The sequence below is a fragment of the Paroedura picta genome, chromosome 15 (genome assembly GCF_049243985.1).
Source record: "Paroedura picta isolate Pp20150507F chromosome 15, Ppicta_v3.0, whole genome shotgun sequence".
NCBI lineage: Eukaryota > Metazoa > Chordata > Lepidosauria > Squamata > Gekkonidae > Paroedura > Paroedura picta.
The window spans coordinates 16,899,575-16,909,232 of NC_135383.1; the positions used below are offsets into that span (position 1 = coordinate 16,899,575).

General features: G+C 48.6%; 1 long non-coding RNA gene across 2 annotated transcripts; it reads left to right on the forward strand.

Moving 5' to 3' along the window:
* The first annotated feature begins 440 nt into the window (after positions 1–440).
* Positions 441–7,777, forward strand: LOC143824252 (uncharacterized). 2 transcript variants are annotated; one of them, XR_013226738.1, is made up of 4 exons: positions 441–580; positions 815–1,001; positions 1,640–1,858; positions 6,932–7,777. It is a non-coding gene; the product is annotated as an uncharacterized LOC143824252 (long non-coding RNA). The 2 variants fall into 2 exon arrangements; XR_013226737.1 differs by having other exon boundaries at positions 815–1,858.
* Positions 7,778–9,658: the final 1,881 nt, after the last annotated feature.

Genomic DNA, 9,658 nt, shown 5'->3' on the forward strand with positions numbered 1-9,658 from the left:
GCTTGTTTCGAGGCAATCTGTCTCCTACTATCAGAGCGGAGGACTGACGGGAATGGCCTTTGCTTTCATGTCCCTTCATGGGCCGTTACTGGAGGCTAGATGCTGGACTAAGTGGGCCCTGGTTTGACCCAGCTGGGCTCTTTGGATGTTCTTTCTGCTAATCTGTCAAGTTCAGGGACAGACAAGTGTAGCTAAATACCACTTGCCATCTGGCAAACACACAAGCATGTTTTAGGAGTGTTTCAACAGTCAACAGCACTGCCTAGGGCAGGGGTGGCCAAACTGTGGCTTTCTGGGTATCTGTGGGCTCATGCATGCTGGCCCAGGTCTTCCATTGGCATCGGGGGAGCTGCAGTTTGGCCACCCCTGCTGTAGGGACTGTGAAACTCTTATTTTTGCTAAATAGCCAATCAACCCCTTCTTGCTGTCTGTGGAGATGCAGACATGTTTGGGGGCTACCAACATTCCGAGGGGCCCAAATTCTCCAGGAATTGCATCTGATGTTCAGGCTATGGCTATCAGTTCCTGAGAAAAAGGCTGTTCTGGCGTGTGGACTATGTGGCATTAAACCCTGACTAAGGTACCTTCTTCCCTTCCCCGAACCCCACCTCTAAAACTCCAAGAATTTCCCAGTCCAGAGTTGACAACCCTAAACATCACCCTACCACCACTAAACTTCCTCCCCTGTCCAATTCCACACTCCTGGGCACCACCCCCAAATTTACAGAGCCAGCGCGGGTAACTCACTCCCCACACTGAAAAGAAGTGATCAAATAAACAGGAGCATTTGGATAATTGTTTTTATTTTTTACAGTTATACAGGAGCGAGGAGGAGGCCTGCGGTCGTCTGCCTGGAAAGGAGAGGACTTGCTGGAGGATGGTGCTCCCTGTCCTTCGGATGCAGATTGAGGTGGCAGAATAACCCTTACCATTACTAAACTCAGTAATGGTAACGGTTTCACTGCCACGCCATGAAATTTGTCTTGCAGCAGGCTTGTCAGGTAAGAGTGCTTTGGTTTTTCATCCCAGCTATTTTGATGCCCATCTTCTGATCCTGTTAAGCCTTCTGTAGCCCACCCTGCTGCATAGAAAGGCAGGGGTTGATGTGAGAAGGGAAACCACCCAGACTTAGCACATGAGGAGCATAGGAGGTTGCTTCTGAGTACATATGCAGAGTGCCTTTGCCCTTCTCACCACAGAGTCATCACAGATGCCTCTGATCTATCTGGAAGTAGATGGGGAAAGTACCATCTTTAGGCACCTTTAAATTAAGAAATGTGGCTGTGTTTGCTACGCTACTACCCCAACCCCAGATGCTACATTACGCTCCGGGAGGTCAGTTGGACGAAAAGTTCAAGGTAGTACATCATCTATACTGTAGTGTCTGATTCCAACTTACAGTATATGATGATATCCAACCTGGAGGCTTAGAATGTCTCAACAGCTGGCTCTGGAACTGGAGAGCTGGAGGAATAAGAAAGAGTCTGGTTAAGAGGAGAATTGGAAATAAGTAGGGAGGGCAAGAGTCCCTCTGAACATGTGCAAAGTGTGCCTTTCATCAACTTAACCCAAATCCGCAACACACCTGGAATGAGAGAACAGGGAAGTCTGAACCCCAGAACGTACCTCTTCCTTTCAGAAATTGACCCTTGGAATGTGGATCAGAGGAGAGTGAGATGCCTGCAAGAGGCTGCATTTCCCCGGGACTGGGGTTACATCACATTGAAGTGGCCAAGTTCCCTTGCCTCCTTGAAAGATGTTGAAAAGCCTCAGGAAGAGGCTTTTCATCCTTTATCACACCCTGACGTATGAGAGGGTCAGAAAGCTGGAGCATCTACCTGCCCTTAGGGCCAGCATGGTAAGTGGTTAAGAGTGGCGGCATCTAATCTGGCAAGCCAGGTTCAATTCCCCATTCCTCCCCATGGTGCCAGCTGGGTTACCTTGGGCACCTTGATAGTGCTGTTCTGATTGAGCTGTTAGAGCTGTCTTAGCCCCACCTGCCTCCCAGGGTGTCTGTTGTGGGAAGAGGAAGGGAAGGCGATTGGAAGCTGCTTTGAGACTCCGTCGGGCAGTGAAAAGCAGGGTATAAACAAACAACCATTCTTGTTCCTGCCCTAGGCCACAGGAAAGGAGCTTCAGCTGACTAGCTTAAGCTTTTTAAACTAAGGCAAAGTCAGTGTTTGGTAAACATTTTGCTCCAGTACACATTTAAACCAGTTTCAAGCCTGTGTAATGACAACAACATCCAGATTCAAGGAATGAAGTATTCCACAGGGCAGAGTGTTCTCCAGGCAAAAGGGTGGCGTTTACACCTGAGTAGCGGTGCTTCCCAGCCTCGGCTTCAGTAGCTGACTATGTCTCAGCTGCGATTACATTGGCATCATAAGGTGTGCTGGCCATGCAGAAGGACTGTCAGAAATGTCTGTGGAACCAGACCTCAAGCAGGAAGCCACCTTTACAAAGACTTTCCAGTCTCTTCTCAAAACGGTTGTTTCTTCAGAGCCTTTTGGAGGGAGGCCATGACCCGTAAGGGACTTTCAACCTGACTAAGATGGGTTGGGGAGGCTCACCGCATCCAGTGTTCTGGTGCTATGCTTTTCTAATACAGACTGGGAAAATATTGCAGGGGGAAAAATTTTAATTACTCTTACTGCCCTCTCAGAAGGTCTTTGGGGGAGTTGCCAGGAAGTCCGCACAGGTCGGGGAATGAGTTCTGGTTTCCAAAGCTGAGTAGTAGAAGGGGGGACGGGGGACTATACTGCTTGATATAGCGGTGGACAAATTCACACTTGTTAGAGACAGCCTTCTAGAGAATGAACCGGGACCACCCATTCCAATATTTCTTCCTCCTTCCATATTTTAAAGACAATTAAAAAACAAGAGGAATGCTTGAAAAGCTATTTAATTCTTCCATCCTCTCTCTGCCCATAAGTGATTTTTCTCCATCGGGCCCTAGAAATACACAAAAAAAACCCAACAACTCTAATTGCATTCCCTCCAAAAATTTCACGTTTATCCTCACTCAAAGATCTGTATATCTTTACATCTGCTCCATACAGACTGTATTCCAGGGCAAGATACATGAGTGTGGTTTGTGTGTGCCAACAGCCACACAAAAAAGCAGAATTAAGCCCCTCCCCCAAATACCTGTTATACAAAGATAAGGAAGACAGCCCAGTTGGGCCAGGTACCTTCCTAGGGTCTTCACTCCACCCCACCAGAGATACTTACAGTTTCAACCATGTGGCAGTCTACAAGTTGGCATCATCTAAAGATGGGGCATTCTGCAGGGGCTCTTTATATATCCTAGGACTTATTAGCATGCTATCTTTCTGCCACCCCCCCTTTTAACCCTTCCTTGGCTGAACTTGGGGCTCAGCCAAAAGTCAGCTGTCCCCGCCCAACTTCAGAAGCTTTCAAGATATTAAAGTACGCCAAGGACGAAAAGTTGGGACTCAAGCAGGAGACATTGCCCACCCACCCCCACCCCGCAAATTGGAGTTCATTTCTAGAAATTAAAAGTTTCGGCAGCTTACACTTGGACTGGACATGCTTGCAGGAAAGGTTTTGTGGACTATCCCAGGTACTTTCATCTGAACTCCATGAAATCTATGGCTAGAAGGGATGCCAGCCTCCAGGTGGGACCCGGCTCAAGCTCCAGACTACAGAGATCAGTTCTCCTGGAGAAAATGAATGCTTTGGAGGGGGCACCTCTATGGCATATACCCCACCAAGGTCCCTGCCCTTCCCAGGGTCCACCACCAAATCTCCAGGAGTTTCCCAACCTGGAACTGGCTACGTACCCCATTACCTGTCAGTGGCCAGAAGGGATGCAGCCATCCTAATTGCTGGGCCTTGTTGAGTCTTTCAAAGTAGATTCTAGGGCTCATTGACCTTAGCTCAAAGTTTAAAGCCATGGCGTGCAGGAATTCTTTCAGTACAGAAGACTACAATTAAGGCAGGAGAGAGGAAGGCTGACAGGGGAGTGGGGTGGAGACGCAGCTACCTACTGGCAACGTGAAAATGCTGTTCAAAGCATATACAAATAACATTGTAGCCAGATGAGCAAAATTTGCTCAGTGTTCCTGGACCCAAAAAGGTGAGACTGGCCTCAACCAGGAGCAGGGTCTTTTTGGCCCTGGCCCCGGTTTGGTGGAATGCTCTGCCGACTGAGATCAGGGCCCTCTAACACCAAATTGGCTGACTTCCCTGGGAAACGCCTGCAGGAAGAAGAAGATCCATCCTAAAGAATGAAACCCCTTCACAGACTTTAATGAGGCAGTGTAGAATTTGAACTGTTTTAACTCATTTGAACTGTCCTGCATAGTGCAGGGGGTTGGACTAGATGCCCCATGAGGTCCCTTCCAACTCTATGATTCTATGATTCTAATTCAACATAAGCCTTTGAATACATTTATGACTATATTTTATTATTTGATGCTACCCATCCTGAGCCTCACAGGCAGGGCGGGTTAGAGAAATAAAACTCTTATTATTGAAACCTTGGTCCCATTGAGCCTAGTCTCAGTGACTAGATCCAAACCCCAGCATCTCTGCCAAACTAGGCTGTCTTTGGTACAGCTATCTGGATGTATCTGGGTGTATCTGGAATCAGAAGCACCAGGAAGCTACCAGCCCCGAGGAAAGCAAGAGCCCTTTTTGACATAGGCAGAGGGAACAGAGCACCTGAACTCTGCACAATCCAGCTGGGTGCACAGTCCCAGCATCTGTCATGTTTTAAATTAAAGGCTATGCCTAGTGGCAAATTTGGGAAGGCAAGCTGTGATAGAAGTGGCATACACTTGTTCGCCCACCCCACTTCCAGAGCTATCTGCTGATGTATGAAATATATCCCTGGGCAGAAGCTCCATTTTAACCCAAGCCCTTGCCAGGAAAGAGTCCAGTGCTCCTTGTTACAGTACCTGGCTTAGCGGTTCTGATCTGTACCTGTCAAAGGCTAAAGGGTTCCCTGGAGTTCTGAGATAGAGGAACAATTCAGGTTTCCTCCCGACTTACTGCAAGCCTGTTTATCTGCAGGTTTGTGCTTCTCGGAAGACCTTGCCTGTCAGGGGCTGATAAGGGCCCCAGCTGGGCGCCTTTCTGATATTTCCCCCCCCCCACACTGACTTATCAGGTGGCCAGCCTTGGCAAGAAAGGCTGGATGAGCCACTCTGATTGGCCTTGTTGCTGGCACGGGGGAAGCAGGATAGAGAAGTTTCTGATCCCCTTTTTGGGTCACTTCCAAGAAGCTCATGGCAGCAAGCTAGGAGGGGGAGAGTTTTATTTTAGGACAGGCTGACAGGGATGCCAGCCTCCAAGTGTGACCTGAAGGTTCTTTGGAATTACAATTCCTATCCAGACTCCAAAAATCAGTTTCCTGGGGGGAAAGTTGAATGCTTTGGAGGGTGAACTATGCCATTAGTCCTCACTGAACTTTCCAGCTTAGAGAGGGCGACCCTGATCCCTTGTCCTGGTCCCACCTGCTGGTGGCCAGGTGGGACTATCGGCTGAAGGATGATGACTCCCCAAAGATCTCAGCATCTGCCCCCCCTTCCGAGGCTCAATTCACACAACCCCCTCCCTGCAAAGAGACCATAGAAAGTTCTGGATTTTTCAATGCATGCCTTGGCCTAAAATCTGGCTCAGGATTTTTCAACCAGGGTTTCGTGAAACCCTGGAGTTTCTTAAAAGGGTTTCCTGAATGGGTGGGACTTAATTCACTTTAATATATATTTTAATTTTGTTAAACATTTATTGGTTAATATGACCACATATGGCCATGTTGACCCACCCAACCTGCCCTCATAAAATGGCCACTGATGGGCCTGGAGGGGGTGGGGAGGGGAGTGGCCCTGGATGGGTGTGGCCGCAGCTGTGCTTCCCAACCATATTCTACATGACTGTACCACTTCTGAGGTTTCTCAAAGCCTGAAGAATGTTTCAGGGGGTTTTCAGTGGTAAAAAAAGTCGAAAGGCTGGTCTGCCTGTTGGGGTACCAAACCAGTTCTCCTATTTCTTCAGTTTCCCACTGGGAATATGTTGTAAAGTTCCAATTTTTAGCTGTCGGTCCATTGCTCCCCCAAACATCAAAATGTGTTTTTCTTCCAAATCAAACTCTGCCCTTGCCTTGCCTAGTCATTCCTTCCTCCAGAATTTGCAGCTGGATATCTATGGCTTGCAAAAGTCTTAATCCCATCCCCCACCCCTTTTTTCAGATTTGAGGTTTGTGAGGAATAGCTAGGTTCCTCATGACATGAAGCAGAGCTGAAATGTCAGGCCTGCCACCATAGTAGAAACTGCAGGGAAGTCAAGAGAACAGGTTCAAAGTTTGCCTAGGCCAGGGGTAGTCTAACTGTGGCCCTCCAGATGTCCATGGACTACAATTCCCAGAAACCCCTGCCAGCATTCGCTGGCAGGGGCTCCTGGGAATTGTAGTCCATGGACATCTGGAGGGCCGCAGTTTGACTACCCCTGGCCTAGGGTGCCAAATAAACCTTGGGTCGGCCCTGGATGGGTCAGCATACCAAGTAAATTTGGGCTTGTGAGTTGCTGTACTGAAAAGGTTGGGAACTGCTGTTCTAGGGGATACATAAGCTACTCTCTCTATTAAACTGGCTACCCCCTAGGTATCTCCCAAGCAACCTGTTGGGAAACCCTTGTCCTATTGTTTACGGAGGAGAAGCCTGATGGGGCCAGCCATTTCAACTCATCTCGCCATGTATGTGAGCATAAAGTGCCCTCAGATCACAGCTGAAGTGTGGTGACGCCAGCAAGGGGCTTCCAAGGCAAGTGAGAAGCTGGTTTGCCATCGCCTTCCTCTGCAGCCTTCCTTCGAGGTCTTCCTTCCAAGTGCCGACCCTGCTTTAGCTTCTGAGATCTGACGAGATCGGGCTATACCATGCCACCTCCCCTCCTGCATCTCTCCATACAGGTACATAGCTGCAGCGTAGATACAATCCCTCTGCCCGAGAGGGGCACGGCTAGTCAGAGGAAACAGTACTGGATTGGAGGACTCCATGTTAAGGTACCCCGATGCACTCATGGGAGGGGAGGGCCATGACATTGTCAGGGTTAGGGTATTGCTGATGGGAAGGTAGATGAATCTCTTACAGGCAAGGCTGGATTCTGTAGAGTTTTGGTGGTGGAAGATCACCTGGGCATGAAATTGGGGTCACTGTGGGAGGGCAGGTAGTTGTGAGTTCCCACATTGTGCAGGGGGTTGGACTAGATGACCCTGGAGGTCCCTTCCAACTCTATGATTCTATGATTATAGGAGAGGGCTAGTTCCTCAGCTTGCCAAATACTCCCTAGAGCAGGGCCCCCACCCGCCTATCCAGAGCCAAACAGATGCCTCACAGCTCTGCCAGCTACCCAGAGCCAAACAGATGCCTCACAGACAACTCAAAAGAGTTGAGCCTCTTCTATACACCAGCCAAGAAGATGGAGTCTTCAAAGCAACATACCAGGAACTGTGCCTAGCTTCCTGTCTCAAGTCGCGCACATCTAGTTTAATGCAATGCAGTTTGGAATGGTATACTGAGATGTTTTTCTCTGGTCTGCGAACAGAGGAGACAGCCAGATGTTCCACTTCAGAGAAGATGATCCCTTAAGATCTTCCATGCTTGAGAGGATTGGAAGGGGGCATAGGGCAAGGTCTCGGCTAACTGCCATCAACAATCGATTATATATTTGTTCTTTATTCTCTTAACGTGGACCCCTGTATTGTACACAAGATGTTTTTCATGCAATTTAATCTCTGAATACAAACAAATTCAAATTCCTGTTTTTTTTTCTATTTATTTTTGGGATCTGTTAACCATTTTCGTTATGCTGTATATTCATTTACTCTTCACACTTTACCTGTAAGTTTGTACTGATTACTTCCACTCCATTGTATCTGAGGAAGTGTGTGTGTGCACATGAAAGTTCGTTAAACATTCTTGGTCTTAAAGGAGCCCCTGCACTCAATACCAGTGACTAAAAACCCGCTCTGTTTCAGGTCTGTCGTCAGGCAAAGGGCTGTGCCCCATGTCTCCCCACCCCCCACCCCCCTTTACCCTGCCCCTGGCGAAACAGCCGAGGGGCCTGGCCCAGGTGCAGCAGTGTAGATACAACTTCCCCATCTCTGTCTGCAAACTGGGAGGAACCACACCCTGGCTTATCTGGAGCCCCTCTGTTGCATCTGGGCCACCACGCACCCTCCCTCCTGCCTACACACAAACAGTTCCAGGCTGTATCTGCTTCAAGCCAGAAGGATCCCTCTGTGATGTGATCAGCAAGACTCCAAAACTGCCCCAGAGAAGCACAGCCCATAATTGCCCAGGGGCATGTTGGTCTAGCCCGACTAAGCCTGATTTTTACAAAATGCTCCCCCCCCCCCCACCGAAGCCTCTAGCCCACCACGGCTTTACAGAACTCTCTTCTAGGAGCAGCGTCAACCTACAGTTCTTTCCATGCCCCTTGAGTGATCTCCTCCCAGAATCTTTTTCCTGTTATGGATTTATCTCCTTGAGTCCATGTGTGCTTCATCCGTCAGGCCCCCCTTGGGGGCTCTGTACAGGGCCGCTGTTCTAGTGGACACACAAGCTACTCTCTCTAAGCAGGCAGGCTCCTACGATCTCCAAAGCAACCTGTGGGTGACTCCAGTTCTACGGTTCACAGAGAAGCCAGACAGGTCCTGGATACTTTAGGCTGCACTGAGCAGGGGGTTGGACTAGATGGCCTGTATGGCCCCTCAACTCTATGACTCTAGGGAGGGCAAAATTCAGGCTCTCCCCTCTATCCTCCCCCACTTTTGTCTACTACCATCTCAGTCTGTAGCGCCAAATATCAATATGGGACTTCTCAAGAATGATCTCGGTGCTGTCAAGTTGCCGGAGTCAAGTATGTTTCCCCTAATAAAACCCAGTTTGCAGGCTTGACAACACACTTCTTAAAACCATAGGTGACAGGCCCTCAGTGGGGGTGTGCCCCACCAAAAAAAAAATAAAAAATGGCAGTCTGAGAGATCTGCCAGGCAACTGTTGATCAACCTGGACTGCCATTTTCCTGTTGGTGGGAAAACCCAAATGCTGACTGATAAAATGAGATGGAAAGAAATAATTGATTAGCAAGGTCTGTATAAACAACTGGAACGTGTAAACTCAAGGGGGACAAAACAGGCACTCTGGAAAAATATGTAAGGTATATCGTGACATGTCAGCTTAATATTCATAGTCCCGTAAATGAAAGATGTCACGTCTTTCTCTTTTCCTTATTCCGTACTATGTAATTTTCGTTTTCTTTTTTAAAAGATTGGGCTGGCCTGGGCCATCCAGGCAAAGATTAATCTTATGAACGGCTAACGGCCCAAGTCTTGGCTTGAATGCAACAGAGGCAGTGGCCACATAGAGACATGCTGGAAGTCCTAATCCGTCCATACACACACACACCGAACAATGCTCACCCCCTCCCACTGCACCAGCAATAGTGTGTTGTGGGGGATACTGGTTTACATGTCCCAAGCCTTTCAAAAAAGGATTGTTCTGGACTCCCTTTGGAGGAAGAGATAAAAGGAAGTCTGGCTGTTGGGAATGGGGCAGGCCTTGGCTGCACAGGGAGCAGAAGCTTGGAGGCTGGGGAGTTCCCCACAGAGCCCCTTTCCTGCTCCAGGAAAGGA